Raw genomic sequence first — 25,768 nt, 5'->3', positions numbered from 1 at the left:
TTACACACCCAATCCACGTCCAGTCCGGGGTCAAACAGGGCTGCGTCATTGTCCCAACCCTCTTCTCAATCTTCCTCGCTGCTACGCTCCACCTCACACTCAACAAGCTCCCCGCTGGAGTGGAACTAAACTACAGAACCAGTGGGAATCTGTTCAACCTGGGCTGTCTCCAGGCCAGATCCAAGTCCACCCCGACCTCTGTCGTCGAGCTACAGAACGTGAACGATGCCTGCGTCTGCGCACATCCAGAGGCTGAATTCCAAGTTATAGTCAAATTATTCACTGAGGCATATGAAAGCATAGGCCTTACGCGAAACATCCGTAAGACAAAGGTCCTTCACCAGCCTGTCCCCGCCGCACAGCACTGCCCCCCAGTCATCTAGATCCACGGTGCAACCCTGGACAAAGTGGACCATTTCCCATACCTCGGGAGCCTCTTATCAACAAGAGCAGACATTGACGATGAGATTCAACACCGCCTCCAGTACAGCCTTCGGCCGCCTGAGGAAAAGAGTGTTTGAAGACCAGACCCTCAAATCTGCCATCAACCTCATGATCTACAGGGCTGTAGTAATACCCGCCCTCCTGTATGGCTCAGAGACATGGACCACGAACAATAGACACCTCAAGTCGCTGGAGAAATACCACCAATGATGTCTCCGTAAGATCCTGCAAATCCCTTGGGAGGACTGACTCACCAACATTAGCGTTCTTGACCAGGCCAACATCCCCAGCATTGAAGCACTGACCAAACTTAATCAGCTCTGCTGGACAGGCCACATTGTTCACATGCCAGACACAAGACTCCGAAAGCAAGCGCTCTACTCGGAACCGCTTCATGGCAAACACGCCAAAGGTGGGCATAGGCAACATTACAAGGACACCTTCAAAGCCTTCCTGATAAAGTGCAACATCCCCACCGACACCTGGGAGTCCCTGGACAAAGACAGCCCTAAGTGGAGGAAGTGCATCCGGGAGAGCGCTAAGCACCTCGAGTCTCATTGCCGAGAGCCACACCCATCTGAGACCCTCATAATTTTATACACATCAATTAAGACTACCCTCAGCCTCCTCTATTCCAAAGAAAACGCAATACCTCCAGAGTCTTAAATTTACTGCCTGAAAGAGTAGTAGAGACAGAAACCCTCATTGCATTTACAAAAGTACTTGGATATGTACTTGAAGTGTCATAACCTACAGAGCTACGGACCAAGAGCTGAAAAATAGGATTAGAGTGGATAGCTCTTTTTCGGCCGCACAGACACGATGGGCCAAATGGTCACCTGTGCTGTAAACTGCTATGATTCCATGACAACAATCACCTCCTGTCTGATATAAACCAACCCTTGTCACTGACACTAACTGGACTGGCAAAATATATTAAAGGGTAAGACTGTAGAAATGCAGTGGCAAACATTTAAGGAGATATTTCATAACTCTCAGCAAAGATTTATTCAAGTGAGAAATAAAGATGCTAAGAGAAGGATGAACCATCCCTGGCTAACTAAGGAAGTAAAGGATGGTATCAAATTGAAAAAAAAGGCATTCAATGTTGCGAAGGACAGTGGAAGGCCAGAGGATTGGGAAATTGTTATAAACCAGCAAAGGACGACTAAAAAAAATGATAAAGACAAAGAAGGTAGCACATGACAGCAAACTAGCAAGAAATATAACAGACAGTAAGAACTTCTACAGGTAAATAAAAAGGAAATGAGTAGCTAAAGTAAACATTGGTTCCTTAGAGCATGAGACTGGAGAATTATTAATAGAAACATGGAAATGGCAGAGACTTTGAACAAATATTTTGTATCGGTCTTCACGGTAAAGGACACTGAAAACATCCCAATAGTTGATAATCAAGGAGCTATTGCGGGGGGTCTTAAAACAGTCACTATCACTAGAGATAAAGTACTAAGCAAATTAATGGGACCAAAGGTAGACAAGTCCCCTGGACCTGATGACATGCATCCGATCGTCTTAAAAGAAGTGGCTGCAGAGATAGTGGATGCACTGGTTGTAATCTAGCAAAATTCCCTGAATTCTGGAGAGGTTCCAGCGGACTGGAAAACCGCAAACGTTACACTCCTATTTAAGAAAGGAGGGAAACAGAGAGCAGGAAACTATAAACCAGTTAGCCTACCATCTGGAGTCCATCATTAAGGAAGTAGTAGCAGGACATTTAGAAAATCATATTGCAGTCAGAGTCAGCGTGGTTTTATTGCAAGGGGGATGGAGTATAAAAGTAGGGAAGTCCTGCTACAATTGTACAAATTGTTAGTAAGACCACACCTAGAGTACTGCGTACAGTTTTGGTCTGGACTTGTCTCCATTCCCGTGCCGAGGGGATTGCTACACCAGACGGGAGGGGCAACATTTGGGGACATGGATTCTTCACCAATTCCCTTTCCTCTTCTTTCTGGTGGATAATGGACGTGATGTTTGGTTTGTGTTTCCTGTCTGAAAATCTCCCCTTCTAATACGCTGTAAAAGGAGATAACAAAACTCATCACTGTAAGTACAAGACAGAAATTCAGGTTGGACACATCTCGTTTCCATGGAACATTCTTTCCTCTCTGGTTCTTCCAAAGCTGTAAATCCCTGTCCCACACATTGTCCTTCCTGGTGTGCTGAAATCCAAATCAACACACATTTCTAAACTGTTTCTCCTCTATTCCCAGTTTTCACCACCAATTCTGGCTGGGTTCAGCTCTGCACTCACTGGTTCCCCTCCCTCTGCTGAAGGTGCTGACTCTGGCTGGGTTCAGTTCTACACTCACTGGTTCCCCTGCCTCTGCTCTCCTGATGGTGCTGACTCTGGCTGAATTCAGTTCTACACTCACTGGTTCCCCACTCCTCCCCTGAAGGTTTTTTTTTCTCTGTTAAGTTAGTACTTAGTCTTTAAATAAAGGTTAGTTAAATCAGTTGATTGCTGAGTAGTTGCTGGGTGTGTTTTTCTAAAGTTTAGAGTTTAGTTCTATTTGATAGTTGCGAGTGTAACTAGAGGGATGGCAGGATAGCTCAGTCCCATGGATTGTGGCATGTGGGAAATCCTGGATGCTTCGTGCGGCCGGGACAACCAAGTGTGCATGAGGTGTCTCCAGCTGCACCAACTCGAGTTCCATGTTTTGGAGCTTGAGCGGCAGCTGGGGAAATTGCGGAGCATCCGTGAGACTGAGAACTACGTGGATAGCACGTTTCTAGAGGCAGTCACCCCGCAGCTTAAGAGCGTGCAGGCAGATAGGAATTGGGTATCCACCAGACAGAAGAGGAGGACTATGCAGGTAGTGCAGGACTGCCCTGAGTCCATCTCGCTCTCCAACCGGTACTCTGTTCTGAGTACTGGTGAGGGCAATGGTGGCTTTGTGAATAAGAAGAATGGAAGAGCTATAGTGGTCGGGGATACAATAGTCAGGAGAGCAGACAGGTGTTTCTGCGGCCGCAGACGTGACTCCAGGATGGTGTGTTGCCTCCCTGGTGCCAGGGTCAAGGATGTCACTGAGCAGCTGCAGGGCATTCTCGGGGGAGAGGGTGAAGAGCCAGTGGTCATGGTCCATATCGCAACCAATGACATGGGTAGGAAGAGGGATGAGGTCCTGCAGGGAGATTTTAGGGAACTAGGAGAGAGATTAAAAAGCAGGACCTCAAAGGTAGTAATCTCCGGATTACTCGGTGCCACGAGCTAGTGAGTAAAGAAATAGGAAGATAGAGCAGATGAATGCGTGGCTGGAGAGATAGTGCAGGCGGGAGGGCTTTAGTTTCCTGAGGCATTAGGACCACTTCTGGGAGAAGTGGGACCTGTACAAGCCAGAAGGGTTGCATCTCAACAGAGCCGGGACCAATATCCTTGCGGGGAGGTTTGCTAGTGCTGTTGGGGAGAGTTTAAACTAGATTGGCAGGGGGATGGGAACCTGAAAATAGGTTCAGTAGGGAGGGGATAAAGCTGGAATTAGAATGCAAAATTAAAGAAAGTGAGTTTGAAGGAGAAAGGAAACAAGCAGGAAAAAAGGGTAAAAAAACAGATTTAAAGGCACTTTGTCTAAATGTGCGTAGATGACTTGACGGCACAAATAGATACAAATGGGTATGTTCTGATAGCCATTACAGAGATGTGGTTGCAAGGTGACCAGGACTGGGAATTAAATATTCAGGGGTGTTTGACAATCCGGAAGGACAGTCAGAAAGGAAAAGGAGGTGGGGTAGCTCTATTGATAAAAGATGGATCGCCAATAATGAGAAACTATATTGGCTCATATGGTCAGTTTGGGTGGAAAAAAGGAATAATAAGGGGAAATAGTCACTGGTGGGCATAGTCTATAGGCCCCCTAACAGTAGCAACTCTGTTGGTCGGAGTATAAACTAGTGAGGGCTTGTAAAAATGGAACAGCAATAATCATGGGTGATTTTGACCTCCATATTGATTGGACATATCAAATTGGTCAGGATAGCCTTGAGGAGCAGTTCATAGAATGCGTAATGGATGGGTTCTTTGAGCAGTGTGTAACAGAACCAACCAGCGGGCAGGCTGTATTGGATCTGGTCCTGTGTAATGAGACAGGATTAATAAACAATCTCCTCGTAAAGGATCCCCTTGGAATGAGTGACCATAGCACGGTTGAATTTCAAATTCAGATGGAGGATGAGAAGTTGGATCTCAAACCAGCGTACTAAGCTTAAATAAAGGAGACTACAAAGATATGAGGGCAGAGTTGGCTAAAGTGGACTGGGAAAATAGATTAAAGTGTAGGACGGTTGATGAACAGTGGCGTACATTTAAGGAGATATTTCACAACTCTCAAGAAAAATATATTCCAGGAGAAAAGGGTGTAAAAGAAAAGATAGCCATCCATGGCTAACTAAAGAAATAAAGGACGGGATCCAATTAAAAATAAGGGCATACAAAGTGGCCAAAACTACTGGGAGGGCAGAAGATTGGGAAGCTTTTAAAAGCCAACAAAGAATGACTAAAAAATGATTAAGAAAGAGAAGATAGACTATGAAAGTAAACTAGCACAAAATATAAAAACAGATAGCAAGAGTTTCTACGGTATATAAAAAGGAAAAGAGTGGCTAAAGTAAATGTTGGTCCCTTCGAGGACGAGGCCAGGGAATTAGTAATGGGGAACATGGAGATAGTAGAAACTCTGAACAAATATTTTGTGTCAGTCTTTACGGTAGATGACACAAACAATATCCCAACAGTGGATAGTCAATGGGCTATCGAGAAGGGAGGAACTTAACACAACCACAATCACTAAGGAGGTGATACTCAAGAAGATAATTGGACTAAAGGCAGATAAATCCCCTGGACCCGATGGCTTGCATCCTGGGGTGTTAAGAGAAGTAGCAGCAGTGATTGTGGATGCATTGGTTGTAATTTACCAAAATTGCCTGGATTCTGGGGAGGTCCCAGCAGATTGGAAAACTGCAAATGTAACTCCCCTATTTAAAAAAGGAGGCAGACAAAAAGCAGGAAACTATAGACCAGTTAGCCTAACATCTGTGGTTGGGAAGATGTTGGAGTTCATTATTAAAGAAGCAGTAGCGGGACATTTGGAAAAGCATAATTTGGTCAGGCAGAGTCAGCATGGATTAATGAAGGGGAAGTCATGTTTGACAAATTTGCTGGAATTCTTTTAGGATATAACAAACAGGGTGGATAAAGGGGAACCAGTGGATGTGGTGTATTTGACTGCCAGAAAGCATTTGACAAGGTGCCACATAAAAGGTTACCGCACAAGATAAAATATGGAGTTGGGGGTAACATATTAGCATGGATAGAGGATTGACTAACTAACAGAAAACAGAGAGTCGGGATAAATGGTTCATTCTCGGGTTGGCAATCAGTAACTAGTGGGGTGCCGCAGGGATCAGTGCCGGGACCCCAACAATTTACAATCTGTATTAACGATTTGGAAGAAAGGACCGAATGTAATATAGCCACGTTTGTTGACGATACAAAAATGGGAGGAAAAGCAATGTGAGGAGAACGCAAAAAATCTGCAAAAGAACATAGACAGGCTAAGTGAGTGGGCAAAAATTTGGCAGGTAGAGTAAAATGTTGGAAAGTGTGAGGTCATGCACTTTGGCAGAAAAAAAATCAAAGAGCAAGTTATTATTTAAATGGAGAAAAATTGCGAAGTGCTGCAGTACAGCGGGATCTGGGGGTACTTGTGCATGAAACACAGTTATACTTGCTACAGTTATACAGGGTATTAGTGAGGCCACATCTGGAATACCGCGTGCAGTGTTGGTTTCCATATTTACAAAAGGATATACTTGCTTTGGAGGCTGTTCAGACAAGGTTTACTGGGTTGATTCCGGAGATGAGGGGGTCGACTTATGAGGCAAGTTTGAGAAGGTTGGGCCTCTACTCATTGGAATTCAGAAGACTGAGAGGTGATCTTATCGAAACGTATAAGATTTTGAGGGGGCTTGACAAGGTGGATGCAGAGAGGATGTTTCCACTGATGGGGGAGACTAAAACTAGGGGGCATAATCTTCGAATAAGGGATCGCCCATTTAAAACTGGAATGAGGAGGAATTACGTCTCGGAGCGTTGTAAATCTGTGGAATTCGCTACCTCAGAGAGCAGTGGAAGCTGGGTCATTGAATAAATTTGAGACAGAGATAGACAGTTTCTTAACTGATAAGGGATTAAGCAGTTATGGGGAGTGGGCAGGGAAGTGGACCTGAGTCCATGATCAGATCAGCCAATAATGTATTAAATGGCGGAGCATGCTCGAGAGGCCATATGGCCTACTCCTGCTCCTATTTCTTATGTTCTTGTGTTCCCCTCTCTCTCCTCCCCTTAAGTGCTGATTCTAGCTTGTTTCAGTTCCTCTCACGGGTTCCCCTCTCCCCCTCTGAAGATGCTGACTCTGTCTGGGTTCAGTTCTATACTCACTGGTTTCCTTCCCTCCCATCTGTCCCCTCCCCTTCAGGTGCTAATTCTGGCTGGGTTCAGTTCCACACACACTGGTTCCCCTCCCCTGATGGTGCTCACTCTGGCTGGGTTCAGTTCCACACACACTGGTTTCCCCCTCCACCCCTGTAGACACTGACTCTGGTGGGTTCAGCTCCGCAGTCATTTGTTTCCCTCCCTCCCTCCCCCTCTCTTGAAGGTACTGACTCTGGCTCGGTTCAGTTCCACACTGACATCATTCACTTCGTGCCTGCACCAAGATGGCCACGCATGCGCTGTGCTACTCACTGAATCAAGATGGCAGAGCGCTGAACCTGCCTTCCTGCACCAAGATGGCCACCATTAGCCTGGGCCTGTGAGAAAGCCCCCAAGATGCAACCACCGATATTCCGGTTATTATTCCGGGCTTGCAGCGGGCACTGGTTGTGAATGATGTTAGTGTCGAAGAGAAACCAGCCAGAGTCAGCACATTCAGGGGAGGAGAACCAGTGAGTGTAGAACTGAACCCAGCCAGAGTCAGCACATTCAGGGGAGGAGAACCAGTGAGTGTAGAACTGAACCCAGCCAGAGTCAGCACATTCAGGGGAGGAGAACCAGTGAGTGTAGAACTGAACCCAGCCAGAGTCAGTACCTTCAGGGGAGGAGAACCAGTGAGTGTAGAACTGAACCCAGCCAGAGTCAGCACATTCAGGGGAGGAGAACCAGTGAGTATAGAACTGAACCCAGCCAGAGTCAGTACCTTCAGGGGAGGGAGAGGGAGGGGAACCAGATTCAGCAACTTCAAGGGAGGAGAGGGAGAAGAACCCAGCCAGAGTCAGCACCTTCATGGGAGGGAAATGGAGGGGAACCATTGAGTGTGGAACTGAACCAAGCCAGAGTCAGCACATAGAAACATAGAAAATAGGAGCAGGAATAGTCCATTCAGCCCTTCGAGTCTGCAACACCATTCAATATGATCATGGCTGCTCCTCTATCTCAACATCATAATCCCGCTTTTTCCCCATACCCCTTGATGCCTTTTGTTTCTAGAAATCTATTTGTCTCCCTCTTAAATATTTTCAGTGACTTGGCCGCCACAGCCTTCTGTGGTAGAGAATTCCACAGGTTCACCACCCTCTGATTGAAAAGATTTCTCCTCATCTCAGTCCTAAATTTCCTACCCCGTATCCTGAGACTCTGACCCCTTGTTCTAGACTTCCCATTCCAGGGGAAACATCCTCCCCACATCCATTCTATCCAACCCAGTCAGAATTTTATACGTTTCAATGAGATCCCCTCTCATTCTTCTAAACTCTAGTGAATACAGGCCTAGTCGACCCAAGCTCTCCTCATACAACAGTCCTGCCCTGCCATGCTCTCCCTCTATGGCAAGTATATCCTTTCTTAGGTAAAGAGAGCAGAACTGCACACAATACTCTAGGTGCAGTCTCACCAAGGCCCTGTATAACTGTAGTAAGACATCCTTGCTCCTGTACTCAAATCCTCTTGCAGTGAAGGCCAACATACCATTTGCCTTCCTAACTGCTTGCTACACCTGCATGTTTGCTTTCAATGACTGGTGTACAAGGACACCCAGGTCCCTCTGTACATCGACACTTCCCCTGCCATCACCATTTAAAGAATACTTTGTCCTTATGTTTTTCCTACCAAAGTGGATAACTTCACATTTATCCACATTACACTGCATCTGCCATGTGTTTGCCCACTCACTCAACCTATTCTCAATCGCCTTGCAGTGTCTTTGCATCCTCCTCACAACTCACAATCCCACTTTGTTTTGTGTCGTCAACAAACTTGGAAATATTACATCTGGTTCCCTCATCCAAATCATTTATATATATATTGTGAATAGCTGGGACTCAAGCACTGATCCCTGTGGTACCCGACTAGTCACTGCCCGCCACCCTGAAAAAGACCCGTTTATTTCGACTCTCTGTTTCCTGTCAGTTAACCAATTTTTAATCCATGCCAATACATTACCCCCAATCCTATGTGCTGTAATTTTACACACTGACCTCTTCTGTGGGACTTCATCAAAGGCCTTCTGAAAATCCAAATACACTACATCCACTGGTTCTCCCTTATCTATTCTATCAGTTACATCCTCAAAAAACTCCAGTAGGTTGCCAAACATGATTTTCCTTTCATAAATCCATGTTGACTTTGTTTAATCCCGTTGATATTATCTAAGTGTGCCGTTATTACATCCTTCATAATAGACTCCAGCATTTTCCCTACTACTGATGACAGGCTATCAGGTTTGTAGTTCCCTGTTTTCTCTCTCCCTCCTTTTTTTAGATCGTGTGGTTACATTTGCCACCCTCCAATCTGCAGGAACTGTTCCATAATCTATAGAATTTTGTAAGATGACAACCAATGCATCTACTATTTCCATGGCTACCTCGTTTAGTACTCTGGGATGCATGAGGCCCTGGGGATTTATCTGCCTTCAGTCCCATTAGTTTCTCCAGCACTATTTTCTTCCTAATAATCATTTCCTTTAATTCCTCTTGCTCACTAGACCCTTGGTTCCTTGCATTTCTGGGATGTTATTTGTGTCCTCTTCCATGAAGACAGAACCAAAGTATTTATTGAATTGTTCTGCCATTTCCTTGTTCCCCATTAAAAATTCTCCCATTTCTGTCTGTAAAGGACCTACATTTTTCTTTACTAATCTTTTTCTTTTTACGTACTTGTAGAAACTTTTGCAGTCAGTTTTTATGTTCCTTGCAAGTTTACTCTCATACTCTATTTTTCCCCTCTTAATCAATCCCTTGGTCCTTTTTTGCTGAATTCTAAACTGCTCCCAATCCTCAGGCTTGCTACTTTTTCTGGTAACTTTGTATAACTCCTCTTTGGATCTAATACTATCCTTCATTTATTTATTTAGCGATGGTTGGCTACTTTTCCTTTTGTGTTTTTACACCAGAAAGAAATGTATAACTGTTGCAATTCATGCATTCGTTCCTTAAATATTAGCCATTGCCTATCCACCATTATGCCTTTTAATGAATCTTCCCAATCTATCATAGCCAATTCATTCCTCATACCTTCATAGTTTCCTTTGTTTAGATTTAGGACCCTGGTTTCGGATTGGACGACTTCACTTTCCATCTTAAGAAAGAATTCAATCATGTTATGGTCACTCTTCCCTAAAGGACCCCGCACAACAAGACTGTTAATTAACCCCTTCTCATTACACAATACCCAATCTAGGATAGCCTGTTCCCTGGTAGGCTCCTCAATATACTGATCTAAAAAACCATCTCTCGGAGCACCTTCAGGGGAGGTGATGGAAGGGAACCAGTGAGTGTAGCAGCCAGAGTCAGCACCTTCAGGTGAGGGGATGGAGGGGAACCAGTGAGTATAGAACAAACCCAGCCAGAGTCAGCACTTTCAGAGGAGCAGAGGGAGGATAATCAGTGAGTGTGGAATTGAACCCAGCCAGAGTCAGCATCTTAAAGGGAGGAGAGAGATGGAAGGGAGGGGTACCAGTGATTGTAGAACTGATTCCAGCCAGAGTCTGCACTTTTTTACGGGAGGAGAGGGAGGGGAACCAGTGAGTGTAGAACTAAACCCAGATAGAGTCGGTGTCTTCAGGGGAGGAGAGATAGGGGAGCCAGTGAGTGTGGAACTGAACCCAGCCAAAGTCAGCACCTTTCGGAGAGGGGACAGAGGTTAGGGAGCAGAAGCAGTGATTGGAGAACAGAACCCAGCCAGAGTCAGCACCATCAGGGGAGGAGAGAGATGGGAGGGATGGGAACCTGTGATTGTTGAACTGAACCTAGGCAGAGTCAGCACCTACAGGAGCGGAGAGAGAGGGGAACCAGTGAGTGTAGAACTGAACCCAGCCAGAGTCAACACCTTCAGGGGAGGAGAGGGAGGGGAACCAGTGAGTGTGAAATTGAACACAGCCAGAGTCAGCACCTTAAGAGGAGGGGCAGATGGGAGGGAGGGGTTCCAGTGAGTGTAGAACTGAACCCAGCCTGAGTCAGCACCTCAGGAGAGGAGAGGGAGGGGAACAAGTGAGTGCAGAGCTGAACCCAGCCAGAATTGGTGGTGAAAACTGGAAGTGGAGCAGAAACAGTCTAGAGATGTGCGATGATTTGGATTTCAGCACATCAGGAGGGATAATGTGTGGGACAGGGATTTACAGCTTTGGAAGAACAAGAGAGGAAAGAATGTTCCATGGAAACTAGATGTGTCTATTCTAAATTTCTGCCTTGTACTGACAGTGATGAGTTTTGTTATCTCATTTTACAGTGTATTAGAAGGGGAGATTTTCAGACAGGAAACACAAGATCTGACGTAGTCAATCGATTCATCAGGACCTGAATATCATCGGCCTTTGAAAGTGGAAGGAGAAATGTTTGTGCTGCCTGTGGAAATGATTTCAAATATCAGTGTGACTGGAAAAGCACCGAGATGCATACACACCCGAGTGAATGTTCCAGTGCACTGACTGCAGAAAGAGCTTTAACCAGTTCAACAGCCTGAAAAACATTGCACCATTCACAGCGCAGAGAAACTGTAATCCTGTTGTGTGTGTGGACGAGGCTTCAACTGATCGTCCAACCTGGAGAATCACAAGGATACCCGCACCCTGGTGAAACCGTGGAAATGTGGTGACTGGGAAGTTATTCAGATCACCGTCTGTGCTGGAAATTCATCGACGCAGTCACACCGGGGAGAGGCCGTTCACCTGCCCTGTGTGTCGGAAGCGATACACTCAGTCATCCCAACTTGTAACTCACCAGCGAGTTCACACTGGGGAGAGGCCGTTCACCTGCCCTGTGTGTGGGAAGGAATACACTCAGTCATCCCAACTTGTAACTCACCAGCGAGTTCACACTGGGGAGAGACCGTTCACCTGCCCCGAGTGTGGGCAGCGATTCACTTGTTCATCCGACCTGCTGAAACACCAGCGAGTTCACACTGGGGAGAGGCCGTTCATCTGCTCACAGTGTGGGAAGGGATTCACTTGTTCATCCAAGCTGCTGAAACACCAGCGAGTTCACACTGGAGAGAGACCGTTCACCTGCTCTGAGTGTGGGAAGTGATTCACTGGGTTATCCGACCTGCTGAGACACCAGCGAGTTCACACTGGGGAGAGGCCATTCACCTGCTCTGAGTGTGGGAAGTGATTCACTGGGTTATCCGACCTGCTGAGACACCAGCGAGTTCACACTGGGGAGAGGCTGTTCACCTGCTCTGAGTGTGGGAAGTGATTCACTGGGTTATCCGACCTGCTGAGACACCAGCGAGTTCACACCGGGGAGAGGCCGTTCACCTGCTCTGAGTGTGGGAAGCGATTCACTCAGTCATCCCACCTGCTGAGACACCAGCGAGTTCACAAGTGACTGCAGGGTTTGGAATCTGCTGTTATTGCTGCTGTTAATCACATCCCGACTGAACCATGTTCATTCTGACAGTTGGGGTTTGTTTCTGCTGATGTTAATCACCCTATAACTGGACTGATCTTTAATATTCTGGATATATTGCTGATTGTGTTCTCGGGGCTGCAGTGTCCATTTAAGAAACACTGTGTGTTATCTTTCCCCTTAATTCAGCAACTCTCAGCAGAAATTTAGTTCTCAAAAAAATTATGAACTTTTACGTTGATCCTAAATTGATCTTTGTTACAAATCTACAATAGTGTGTGAAAGTTTCTACTGAATAAAATCTCCAATTAGAAAGAGCTTGCTGACAATTCTTACTGACTTGCACATTACACACAGTGGCCCCTCCATTATCCACCAGAAAGAAGGGGAATGAGAATTGGTGGGGAATCAGTGTCCCCAAATGTTGTCCCTCCCGTCTGGTGCAGCAATCCCCTCGGCACGGGAATGGAGACAAGTCCAGACCAAAACTGTGTGCAGTACTCCAGGTGTGGTCTTACCAACGCCCTGTATAGGTGTAGCAGGACTTCCCTACTTTTATACTCCATCCCCCTTGCAATAAAGGCCAGCATTCCATTTGCCTTCCTGATTACTTGCTGCACCCGCATAAGGAGCGGCGTGCAGCCCAGGGTGCAGTATGGGGGCCCCGACCTGCGAGAAATCATCAGCGGCAGGTCGGGGCCATAAAAGGAGCGGCGTGCGACCCAGGGAGCAGCGTGGAGGCATTCCACTACAAGGTCCAGCGTGAGCTGGTGCAGGAGGGTGACGGCAGCGAGGTTCAAATCGGTGATTGGAGCGTGGGCAGATGCAGCAGGAGCGGCGAGAGACTGTGGAGGTATGTGATCGGGGCGCAGGGGCGGCGTGAGTTTGGGGCCTGAGACCTAGGGCAGTATGGGCCAGCCCACACTGCGATATGTGTGCACACTAGGTCCATGCAGCAGAACTGGTCTCCAGTTGTCTTGGGTAATCCTTGCCACTGGACCAAGACCTAGCTCTGTCAAGCCACACAGCCACCACACGTTAAAAAAATCCACGCACAAGCATCTTCCACCCTCCAGGATGTAGTTCGGGTTCTTTATTCGAAACACCTGTGAACTCGGCCTTTTTTTTGGCGTGGAAGCAAGTCATCCTCGTTTCGAGGGACTGCCATGATGATGATGATGATAATCACATCCCGACTGAGCCATGTTCATTCTGACAGTTGGGGTTTGTTTCTGCTGATGTTAATAACCCTATATCTGGGCTGGACTTTAATATTCTGGATATGTTGCTGATGGTGTTCTCGGGGCTGCAATGTCCATTTAAGAAATGCTGTGTGTTATCTTTCCTCTTAATTCAGTAACTTGCAACAGAAATTGGTTTGCAATGAAATAAAGAACTTTTACTTTAATCCTAATTGATTTTTGGTACAAAATCTTCAATAGTGTGTGAACCTTTCCACTGAATAAAATCTCTAATTAGAAAGAGCTTGCTGACAATTCTTACTGACTTGCACATTACACACAGTGGCCCCTCCATTAACCACCAGAAAGGGGAATGGGAATTGGTGAGAAATCAGTGTCCCCAAATTTTGCCCCTCCGGTCTGGTGTAGCAATCCTCTCGGCATGGGAACGACGACACGTCCAGACCAAAACTGTGCGCAGTACTCCAGGTGTGGTCTTACCAATGCCCTGTACAGTTGTAGCAGGACTTCCCTGCTTTTATACTCCATCCCCGTTGCAATAAAGGCCAGAATTCCATTTACCTCCCTGATTACTTGCTGTACCTGCATGCTAACTTTTTGAGTTTCATGTACAAAAAGCCTCAGATCCATCTGTACTACAGCATTTTGTAATTGTCCCCATTTAAATAATTTAAAAAAAAATTTCCTACCAAAGGAGATAACCTGACATTTTACCAGATTGTAGTCATCTGCCAGATTTTTGCCCACTCATTGAGCCTATTTATATCCCTTTGTAAATTCTTTGCATCCTCTTCACAACTTACTTTCCCACCTATCTTTGTATCATCAGAAAATTTGGCTACATTACACTCGGTTCCTTCATCTAAGTCATTAATATCAATTGTAAATAGTTGAGGCCCCAGCACTGATCACTGTGGCACCCCACTAGTTACAGTTTGCCAACCTAAAAATTATCCATTTATCCTGACACTCTGTTTTCTGTTAGTTTGCCAATCCTCTATCCATGCTGATATATTACCCCCAACCCAGTGAACTCTTAGCTTGTGAAGTAACCTATTGTGTGGCACCATATGGAATGCTTTCTGTGAATCCAAATATACGACATCAACTGGTTCTCCTTTATGCACTCTGCTTGTTACATCCTCAAACAACTCCAGCAAATTTGTCAAACATGATTTCCCTTTCATAAAACCATGCTGACTCTGCTTGACTGCAATATGATTTTCTAAATGTCCTGCTTCTACTTCTTAATGCTGGACTCCAGTATTTACCCAATGATAGAAGGCAGGCTAACTGGTCTATAGTTTCCTGCTCTCTGTCTCCCTCCTTTCTTAAATCAGGGTGTGACATGTGCGGTTTTGCAATCCGCTGGGACCTCTCCAGAATTCAGGGAATTTTGGTAGATTACAACCGATGCATCCAATATTTCTGCAGCCACTTCTTTTAAGACCCTAGGATGCATGTCATCATGTCCGGTGGACTTGTCCACCATGAGTTCCATTAGTTTGATTAGTACTTTATCTCTAGTATAGTGACTGTTTTAAGTTTCCCCCACCCCCACACCCCGCAATAGCTCCTTGATTATCAACTATTGGGATGTTTTTAGTGTCCTCTACTGTAAAGACCGACACAAAATATTTGTTCAAAGTCTCTGCCAATTCTGTTTTTCCCCTTATTAATTCTCCAGTCTCATCTTCTAAGAGACCAATGTTTACTTTAGCTACTTGTTTCCTTTTTATATACCTGTAGATGCTCTTACTGTCTCTTTTTATATTTCTTGCTAGTTTGCTCTCATCTGCTATCTTTTCTGTCTTTATCATTTTTTAGTCGTCCTTTGCTGGTTTAAAAAATGTCCCAATCCTCTGGCCTTCCACTGTCTTTTGCAGCATTGTATGCTTTTTTCAATTTGATACCATCCTTTACTTCCTTAGTTAGCCAGGGATGGTTCATCCTTCTCTTAGCATCTTTATTTCTCATTTGAATAAATCTTTCCTGAGAAGTTATGAAATATCTCCTTAAATGTTTGCCATTGCGTTTCTACAGTCTTACCCTTCAACATATTTTCCCAGTGCAATTGGTATCAGTGACAAGGGTTGGCTTATATCACATGGGAGGAGCTTGGTGTCAGTGACTTCTTTGACCTGACCAAGGCCTTTGACACTGTCAACGGTGAGGGATTATGGAGTGTACTCTGCAAATTCGGCTGTCCATATGCCCAATACGAGACTCCCAAAGCAAGCGCTCTGCTCGGAGCTTTGACACGGTAGGGACAAAGGGTGGGCGGGGCTTCAGGGTGTCTCAGTTTGATTGGACCACATGTTTGTGCCCAGGTCAGTGGCCCCTGAAAGGGAGCCTTGTTGTGCTGATTGTTGTCTGGTGACCCTGGGCTAGCCCGGGCTCACCCTATTGGGCCAGCCCTGGCTCACCCTATTGGGCCAGCCCTGGCTCACCCTATTTTTGCCAGCTCTGGCTCACCGTATTTGGGCCAGCCCCGGCTCACCCTATTGGGCCTGCCCCGGCTCACCCTATTGGGCCAGCCCGGGCTCACCCTATTGGGCCAGCCCGGGCTCACCCTCTTGGGCCAGCCCGGGCTCACCCTCTTGGACCAGCCCGGGCTCACCCTCTTGGGCCAGCCCGGCACACTCTCTTGGGCCAGCACAGGCTCGCCCTATTGAGCCAGCCCGGCAGAGAAAATCAGTAGCTCATTTATTTTATTCTCACTCTCTGCACAGCAGGTGCAGAACTGAACCAAACCATGTAAGCTGAAAATGCATCGTCACAGTCACACTGGGGAGAGGCTGTTCACCTGCTCTGAGTGTGGGAAAGGATTCACTCAGTCATCGAACATGCTGAGGCAGCAGAGAGTTCACACTGGGGAGAGGCCATTCACCTACTCTATGTGGGAAGGGATTCACTCTGTCTTCCAACCTGCTGAGACTCCAGCGAATTGACAAGTGACTGCAGAGTTTGGATTCTACTGTAATTGCTGCTGTTAATTGAATCCTGACTGAATCATGTTCATTCTGTCAGTTGGGGTTTGTTCTGCTGATGTGAATAACCCTATAACTGGGTTGGAGTTTAATATTTTGATATTTTAAATAACAGAGCGTGTCGATATTTGATGTCTCCAAGATAAGAGGAGATTAAATTATGTCCTGTTACCAATTGTTCCATTTTGGGCATTTTGTCCTTTCTAACTCTAGATTATTTCAGTTCTCATATCTTTGGTTACTCTCAGGGACAAGTCCCAGTACTCCTTACCTTCCAGAGTCCTTGCCTTGGTATCGAAGGAAGGTGTCGGTAACACGCCCGGGATCACTAAACACAAAACCCGGTGTGTTAATCACTTTCAGATATGCCCCACAGCATCTCTCTCTCCTTCGATGTGTGAATGGAGCATCACGCCTGCAAACCTGGTTTCAATTTAAATTTAATCCGCTCAGCAAATATATTTTTTAAATACGTACATGTAAACTGATCGCATCAAATAATTGGCAAAGATTTAGAGTCACCAAGATGAACAAGTAAACACATCACGGGCCAATAACCCAGCTCTATATTCACAGCAGAAAGTCTGTTATCTAACTCCTCGAATGTCAGTTGGTGAGATGAGACTGAATCACTTTATATACACAACAGCATCCATTCCCACTGACCCCACATTTACAGTGTTGAGTCAGGTGGGATCACCAGTCTCACAGGCTAAATGATTGGTTGAAGGTGCATCCACACACACAACATGTGTCCTGTTTCTCCCCGCTGTGATTGTTTTTTTTACAAAGGCTGATGATAAGGTGATCCTGATCAATCCGGGAATCTGTCAAATCTTGACACGATGATCAGTTTGAGTTTCCCAGCTGCAGATCCTCCCCTTCTAATACCCTGCAAATAAATGGTGGTTACAAACGTTGTTACTTTATGCACAAGATAGAAATTAAGAACAGACAATTCTAGATTCTATCGAACATTCTATCCCCTCCGAAGCTGTAAATTCCTTATTCTAGACACTCTCCCTCCATCCTCACTGTCTAAATTCAACATTCCTTTCAGCGTCTGAGATTTATTATCTCCAGAAAATGCTGAATCTGGCTGGGTGCAATTTCACAGACATTAGTTAACATCTAGTGCCTCACAGTCAGTCGACTCAGTGAGTGCCAGCAGGATTTCCACTGTGGTCGGCATCAGAGCCTCAAATCCTGTCCTCAAATGACATCCACACACTTTTCAGTTGAGGCCCCTGGATCGATATGAAGAGCAGGGTCACAGGCCCAGGCTAATGGCAGCCATCTTTGTGCAGGAACAAAGTGAGTGATGTCAGTGTCTGTTTACAACCGGGTCCTGGTGGGTAAAGGTAATTTCAGATATTTTATTCTCACTCTCCACACCTCGGATTTCTTACTATCTCTCCTAAAGGCGTTACTTAGTGCCGAGCTAACATAAGAAATAGGAGCAGGAGTAGGCCATACGGCCTTTCGAGCCTGCTCCCCCATTTAATATGATCATGGCTGATCTGGTCATGGACTCAAGTCCACTTCCCCATAACCCCTTATTCCCTTATCGGTTAAGCAACTGTCTATCTCTGTCTCAAATGTATTCAATGACCCAGCTTCTACAGCTTTCAGAGGCAGCGAATTCCATAGATTTACAACCCTCTGAGAGAAGAAATTCCTCCTTCTCACAGTTTTAAATGGGCAGCCCTTTATTCTAAAATTATGCTCCCTCGTTCTAATCTCCCCTATCTGTGGAAACATCCTCTCTGCTTCCACCTTGTCAAGCCCCTTATACATTTCGATAAGATCACCTCTCATTCTTCTGAATTCCAATGAGTAGAGGCCCAACCTTCTCAACCTTTCCTCATGTCATCTCCGGAATCAGACTAATGAACATTCTCTGAACTGCCTCCAAAGCAAGTATATCTTTTCTTAAATATGGAAACCAAAACTGTACACAGGCCTTCCATTCGCCTTCCTGATCACTTGCTGGACCTGTATACTAACTTTTTGTGTTTCATGCACCAGGACCCCTAGGTCCCATTGTACTGCAGCACTTTGCAATTTTTCTCCTTTTAAATAATAACATGCTCCTCGATTTTTTTCTGCCAAAGTGCATAACCTCATATTTTCCAACATTATACTCCATCTGCCAAATTTTTGCCCACTCACTTATCCTGTCTATGTCCTTTTGTAGGTTTTTTGTGTTCTCTTCACATATTGCTAGTCCTTGTATCTTTGTATCGTCAGCAAACCTGGCTACATTACACTCGGTCCCTTCATCCAAGTTGTTAATATAGATTGTAAATAGTTGGGCTCCCAGCACTAATCCCTGCGGCACCCCACTAGTTACTGAGTGCCAAACCAAGAATGAACCATTTATCCCGACTCTCTATTTTCTGTTAGTTAACCAATCCTCTATCCATGCTAATATATTACCCCCAACCCCATGAACATTTATCTTGTGCAGTAACCTTTTATGTGGCACCTTGGCAAATGTCTTCCGGAAGTCCAAATACAGCACATCCACTGGTTCCCCTTTATCCATCATGTTCATTACATCCTCAAAGAATTCCAGCAAATTTGTCAAATATGGCTTCCACTTCATTTACGGTTTATGTCCCATACAAGTAACAAAAAAGCCCCAGAGCTGTTCACTCACTGGGTTATAATCCCCATATACAGTCGCAGCATTAGAATCCCCATGTGGAGTCCCAGGGTTAGAATCCCCATGTGGAGTCCCAGGGTTAGAATCCTCATGTACAGTCCCAGAGTTAGAATCCCCATGTACAGGCTCAGGGATCAGCGTGTTCTGTAACCAATCGTGGTGCTTGAGGGGTGGATCCTGAGTCAGCCTGTCAGGTGGGTCAGTATGAACCCGTTAAACAATTTATCCTTCAACATTTAAATCGAGATTTCTTTTGTCAACAAAGCAGTTTAACATTTGTCAGTATTTTGTTTCCCTGGAGGTCCTATTATGAGGCTCAGACACTTCAGTACCAAGTGGACTAGGTGTTTAAAGGTCAGTCAATTCCCTCTTTCCATGTCGCTGTTAGTTAAAGGTACAGAGATTGATTTCCCCTCATTATGCATTTGTAGTAGTTAAAGTAGTGTTTCTGTTGGTAGTGAATCACATGCTGGGTGGGCAAGATGGCTGGTAGCATCAGCATTTAAAATACTCATCCTCTTGTTCAAATCTCTCCCCTCCCTTTCTTTATAATCTCCTCCAGCCCACTAACTCTCTTAATAGGCTGGGTTTGTTTTCTTTGGAACAGAGGAATCTGAGGGGATAACTTAATGTGTATAAAATTATGAGAGGCCTAGTTAGAGTGGATAGGAAGGACCTATTTCCCTTCGCAGAGGGGTTAACAACCAGTGGGCATAGATTTAATGTAATTGGTAAGAGGTTAAGATGCAATTTGAGGAGAAATTTCTGCACCCAGAGGGTGGTGGGGGTCTGAAACTCACTGTCTGAAAGGGCGGTAGAGGCAGAAACCCTCACCACATTTATAAATATTTGGATGTGCACTTAAAGTGCCATAACCTACAAGGCTATGGACCAAGAGCTGGAAAGTGGGATTAGGCTGGACAGCTCTTTGCCGACTGGTGCGGACACGATGGGCCGAAATGTTCTCCTTCCGTGCTGTAAATTTCTATAATTATATAATAAGCAGAAACAATCTTCAGTGTCAGAAAGGTCGGTAACCAGAGGACACGGATTTAAGGTGATTGGCAAATGAACCTGATGCTGCATGAGGGCAAAAAATTAAGCTGTGAGTGGTTATGGCCTGGAACGCACTGCCTGTAAGGGTGGTGGAAGCAGATTAACACGTTACTTTCAAAAGGGATTTGAGTTGGAAAGATTTGCAGAGTTTTGAGGCAAGAGCAGGGGAGTGGGACTAATGCCACAGCTGAGGAGAAGCAAGAGAGGAAAGAATATTCCAGATAAACTAGAACTGCCTGTTCAGAATTTCGATCCTGGCAGGGCGGGGTAGGTCAGTCCCACAGAATGTACACCCTGGGCAGGGTAGGTCAGTCCATGGAATGTACACCCTGGGCAGGGTAGGTCAATCCCATGGAATGTACATCCTGGGCAGGGTAGGTCAGTCCCATGGAATGTACATCCTGGGCAGGGTAGGTCAGTCCATGGAATGTACATCCTGGGCAGGGTAGGTCAGTCCCATGGAATGTACACCCTGGGCAGGGTAGGTCAGTCCCATGGAATGTACATCCTGGGCAGGGTAGGTCAGTCCATGGAATGTACACCCTGGGCAGGGTAGGTCAGTCCATGGAATGTACACCCTGGGCAGGGTAGCTCAGTCCCATGGAATGTACACCCTGGGCAGGGTAGGTCAGTCCCATGGAATGTACATCCTGGGCCATGTGGGAAGTATCGCCAGCTGGAGCAGCTCGAGCCCCGGGTTCTGGAGCTTGTGCGGCTGCTAGCGTCACTGCAGTGCATCCGCGACGCTGAGAACTTCGAGGATAGCACGGTTCAGGAGGTGGTCATCCCACAGCTTAAACGTGTGCAGGCATAGAGGGAATTGGAGACTGCCAGACAGAAAAGGAGGACTAGACAGGTAGGGCAAGATTTCACTGACTCGCTAACCGCTTTTCAGTTCTGGATACTGGTGAGCGCGATGGTTGCTCTGGGGAGTGCAGTTAGCGCCAAGTCCACAGCACCGTGGGTGGCTCAGCTGCACAGGAGGGAAGGAAGAAGAGTGGAAGAGCAATAGTGATAGGGATTTCGATAGTTAGGGGAACAGGCAGGCGCTTCTGCAGCTGCAGACGTGACTCCAGAGTTGGTATGTTGCCTCCCTGGTGCAAGGGTCAAGGTTGTCACTGAACGGTTGTATCATCAGCAAACTTGGCTACATTACACTCGGTCCCTTCATCCAAATCATTAATACAGATTGTAAATAGTTGAGGCCCCAGCACCGATCCCTGTGGCACTCCACTAGTTACTGTTTGCCAACTGGAAAATGATCGATTTATCCTGACTCTGTTTTCTGTTGATTAGCCAATCCTCTATCCAAGCTATTCATTACCCCTAACCCCGTGGACTTCTGGAAATCCAAATACACCACATCCACTGCTTCCCCCTTATCCACCCTGCTCGTTACATCCTCAAAGAACTCCAGCAAATTTGTCAAACATGATTTCCCTTCCATGAAACCACGCTGACTCTGCTTGACTGAATTATGCTTTTCCAAATGTCCTACTACTGCTTCCTTAATAATGGACTCCAGCATTTTCCCAATGACAGATGTTAGTCTATAGTTTCCTGCTTTCTATCTGCCTCTTTTTTTAAATAGGGGCGTTACATTTGCGATTTTCCAATCCGTTGGGACCTCCATAGAATCCAGGGAATTTTGGTAGATTACATCCACTATCTCTGCAGCCAATTCTTTTTAGACCCTAGGATGCAAGCCATCAGGTCCAGGAGACTTGTCCGCCTTTAGTCCTATTATTTTACAGACTACTTCTTCTTTAATGACAGTGATTGTTTTTTAAGTTCCTCCCTCTCTATAGCCCCTTGATCTTCCATTATTGGGATGTTTTTAGTGTCTTCTACCATGAAGACCGACACAAAATATTTGTTCAAAGTCTCTGCCATTTCCATGTTCCCCATTATTAATTCCCCAGTCTCATCCTCTAAGGGACCAACATTTACTTTAGCCACTCTCTTCCTTTTTATGTACCTGTAGAAACTCTTGCTATCTGTTTTTATATTTCTTGCTAGTTTACTTTCATAATCTATCTACTCTCTCTTTATTATTTTTTTGGTCGTTCTTTGCTGGTTTTTAAAAATTTCCCAATCCTCTGGCCTCCCACTAATCTTGGCCACTTTGTATGCCATTGTTTTCAATTTGATACCATCCTTCATTTCCTCAGTTAGCCACAGAAGGTTATCCCTTTTCTTCAAGTCTTTCCTTCTCATTAGAATATATTTGTGTTGAGAGATATGAAATATCTCCTTAAAAGTCTGGGCACTGCTCATCAACCGTCTTACACTTTAAATCTATTTTCCCAGTCCACTTTAGCCAACTTTGCCTTCATACCTTTGTAGTCTCCTTTATTTCAGCTATGGACACTGGTTTGAAATCCAACTTCCTCACCCTCCAACTGAATTTGAAATTCTACCATGTTATGGTCACTCTTTCCAAGAGGATCCTTTACTCAGAGATCATTTATTAATCCTGTAAAAATTATGAGAACAGGTTGCACCGACTAGGCTTGCATTCCCTTGAATATAGAAGATTAAGGGATGCTCTAATTGAGGTGTTTAAGATGATTAAAGGAGTTGATAGGGTGGATGGAGAGAAACTATTTCCTCTGGTGAAGGAGTCCACAACAAGGGGACACAACCTTAAAATCAGAGCCAGGCCATTCAGGGCAAATGTCAGGAAGACTTCCTCACACTAATGCTGAGCAGCTGTTTGTCTTGGCTCGAGAGCCCAGAACTAGGGATCAGAGTCTCAGAATAAGGGGTCGGCCATTTAGGACTGAGATGAGGACAACTTTCTGTACTCAGAGGGTTGTGAATCTTTGGAATTCTCTACCTCAGAGGACTGTGGATGCTGAGTATATTCCGGGCTGAGATAGAGAGCTGTTTGGAATCAAAGGAATCAAGGGATACAAGGATAGTGCGGGAAAATGGAGCTGAAGTACAAGATCAGCCTTGATCTTATTGAATGACGCAGCAGGCTCGAGGGGCTGTATGGCCTACTCCTGCTCACATTCTTCTGTTCTTAAAAGGTAGTGGAAATTTGGAACTCTGTTCCCCATAAAACATAGGCTGTGAGCCACTTGAAAATTCCAAAACTGAGATAGATAGATTTTCTTAGGCGGGTGTATTAAGAGTGATGGAACCAAGGCAGGTAGACAGAGTTAAGATACTGATCAGCTGAATGGTCTATTCCTGTTCATATGTTCCTGCTTACAATGATAACTTTTGTAAACTCCTTTTAAAGGGAATTAGAAGGAGGATATGCAGACAGGATTAAACCTGAGTCCATCCTGTTAATATGACTCAATCACACTGGGTGTCACCTTTACCCACTGAGCAATTGGGATGAGGGTCCAGTGACCCTGCTGGAAAATGCATGTGTGAGGCGTCAGGTGAGAACAGTGGAATAGCCTGTCGGCACTCACTGTCGAGGTTCGCACAGAGAGATTGGGCACATGGGACACATATTGGAGAGAAACTGGTGTGTGTACAACTGAACCCAGCCAGAGTCAGCACCTTCTGCAGAGGAGAGGGAGAGGAGCCAGTGAGTGTAGCACTGAAACCAGCCAGAGTCAGCACCTTCAGGGGAGGAAAGAGAAGGGAACCAGTGAGTGCAGAACTGAATCCAGTCAGAATTGGTGGTGAAAACTGGGAGTGGAGGAGAAACAGTCTAGAAATGTGTGTTGATTTGGATTTCAGCACAGCAGGAGGGACAATGTGTGGGACAGGGATTTACAGCTTTGGAAGAACAAGAGAGGAAAGAATGTTCCATGAAAACTAGATGTGTCTATTCTGAATTTGTGTCTTGTGCGGACAGTGATGAGTTTTGTTATCTCCTTTTACAGCGAATTAGAAGGGGAGATTTTTAGACAGTAAACACAAACCAAACATCACGTCAAGATCTGACGGAGTCAATCGATTCATCAGGACCTGAATATCATCGGCCTTTGAAAGTGGAAGGAGAAATGTTTGCCTGTTCTGCTGTGGGAATAAATTTCAAATATCAGTGTGTGTGGAAAAGCACCAAGACACACACACCCGAGTGAGAGTGTTCCAGTGTACTGCCTGTGGAAAGAGCTTTAACTAGTTACACAGCCTTAAAAAACATCGCACCGTTCAAAGCGCGGAGAAACTGTAAACGTGTTGTGTGTGTGGGCGAGGCTTCACCTGATCGTCCAACCATGGAGAATCACAGGGATACCCACACCACGGAGAAACCGTGGAAATGTGGTGACTGTGGGAAGATATTCAGGTCACCGTCTGCGCTGGAAATTCATCGACGCAATCACACTGGGGAGAGGCCGTTCACTTGCCCCGTGTGTGGGAAGGGATTCACTTGTTCATCCCACCTTGTAACTCATCAGCGAGTTCACACTGGGGAGAGACCGTTCATCTGCTCTCACTGTGCAAAGGGATTCACTCAGTCATCTACCCTGCTGACACACCAGCGAGTTCACACTGGGGAGAGGCCGTTCACCTGCTCTAAGTGTGGGAAGGGATTCACTCAGTCATCCAACCTGCTGACACCCCAGCGAGTTCACACTGGGGAGAGACTATTCACCTGCTCAGTGTGTGGGAAGGAATTCACTTGGTCATCCAACCTGCTGAAACACCAGCGAGTTCACACTGAAGAGAGGCTGTTCACCTGCTCTGAGTGTGGGAAACGATTCACTCGGTCATACAACCTGCTGAAACACCAGCGACTTCACAAGTGACTGCAGGGATTGGATTCTGCTGTTATTGCTGCTGTTTGTCACATCCCAAATGAACCATGTTCATTATGACAGTTGGGGTTTGTTTCTGCCGATAATAACCCTATAACTGGGCTGGACTTTAATATTCTGGATATATTGCTGATTGTGTTCTCGGGGTTGCAGTGTCCATTTACGAAACGCTGTGTGTTATTCTTCACTTTAATTCAGTGACTCTCAACAGAAATTTAGTTTGCAATAAAATTATGAACTTTTACTACAATGCTAAATTGTTTTTGTTCAAAATCTACAATCGTGTAAAAGTTTCCACTGAATAAAATCTCCAATTAGAAAGAGCTTGCTGACAAATCTTACTGATTTGTACATTACACACAGTGGCCCCTCCATTATCCACCAGAAAGAAGGGGAATGGGAATTGGTGGGGAATCCATGCCCCTCCCGTCTGGTGTAGCAATCCCCTCGGCATGGGAATGGAGACAAGTCCAGACCAAAACTGTGTGCAGTACTTCAGGTGTGGTCTTACTAACGCCCTGTACAGTTGTAGCAGGACTTCCCTACTTTTATACTCCATCCCCCTTGCAATAAAGGCCAGCATTCCATTTACCTTCCTGATTACTTGTTGTACCTGATGTACCCACATAATCCATATGCCCGATACGAGACTCCCAGAGCAAGCGCTCTGCTCGAATCTTCAACACGGCAAGCGAGCCCCAAGGGGGCAGGGGAAATGCTTCAAGGTGAGCCTCAAGGCCTCCTTATAGAAGTTCCACATTCCCACCGACACCTGCGATTCCCTGGTGCAAGATTGCTCAAAGTGGAAGAGAATAATCT

At 45.6% G+C, this 25,768-nt stretch overlaps 1 pseudogene; it reads left to right on the top strand.

Annotated features, from left to right (window-relative positions):
• The first annotated feature begins 3,038 nt into the window (after positions 1-3,038).
• Positions 3,039-24,977, top strand: LOC139232780 (zinc finger protein 271-like; annotated as a pseudogene).
• The last annotated feature ends 791 nt before the right edge of the window (positions 24,978-25,768 follow it).

This window comes from Pristiophorus japonicus, chromosome 20, assembly GCF_044704955.1.
Source record: "Pristiophorus japonicus isolate sPriJap1 chromosome 20, sPriJap1.hap1, whole genome shotgun sequence".
Classification (NCBI taxonomy): domain Eukaryota; kingdom Metazoa; phylum Chordata; class Chondrichthyes; family Pristiophoridae; genus Pristiophorus; species Pristiophorus japonicus.
Note: the sequence above shows the minus strand (reverse complement) of the source record. Positions and strands in the feature narration are given on the sequence as shown.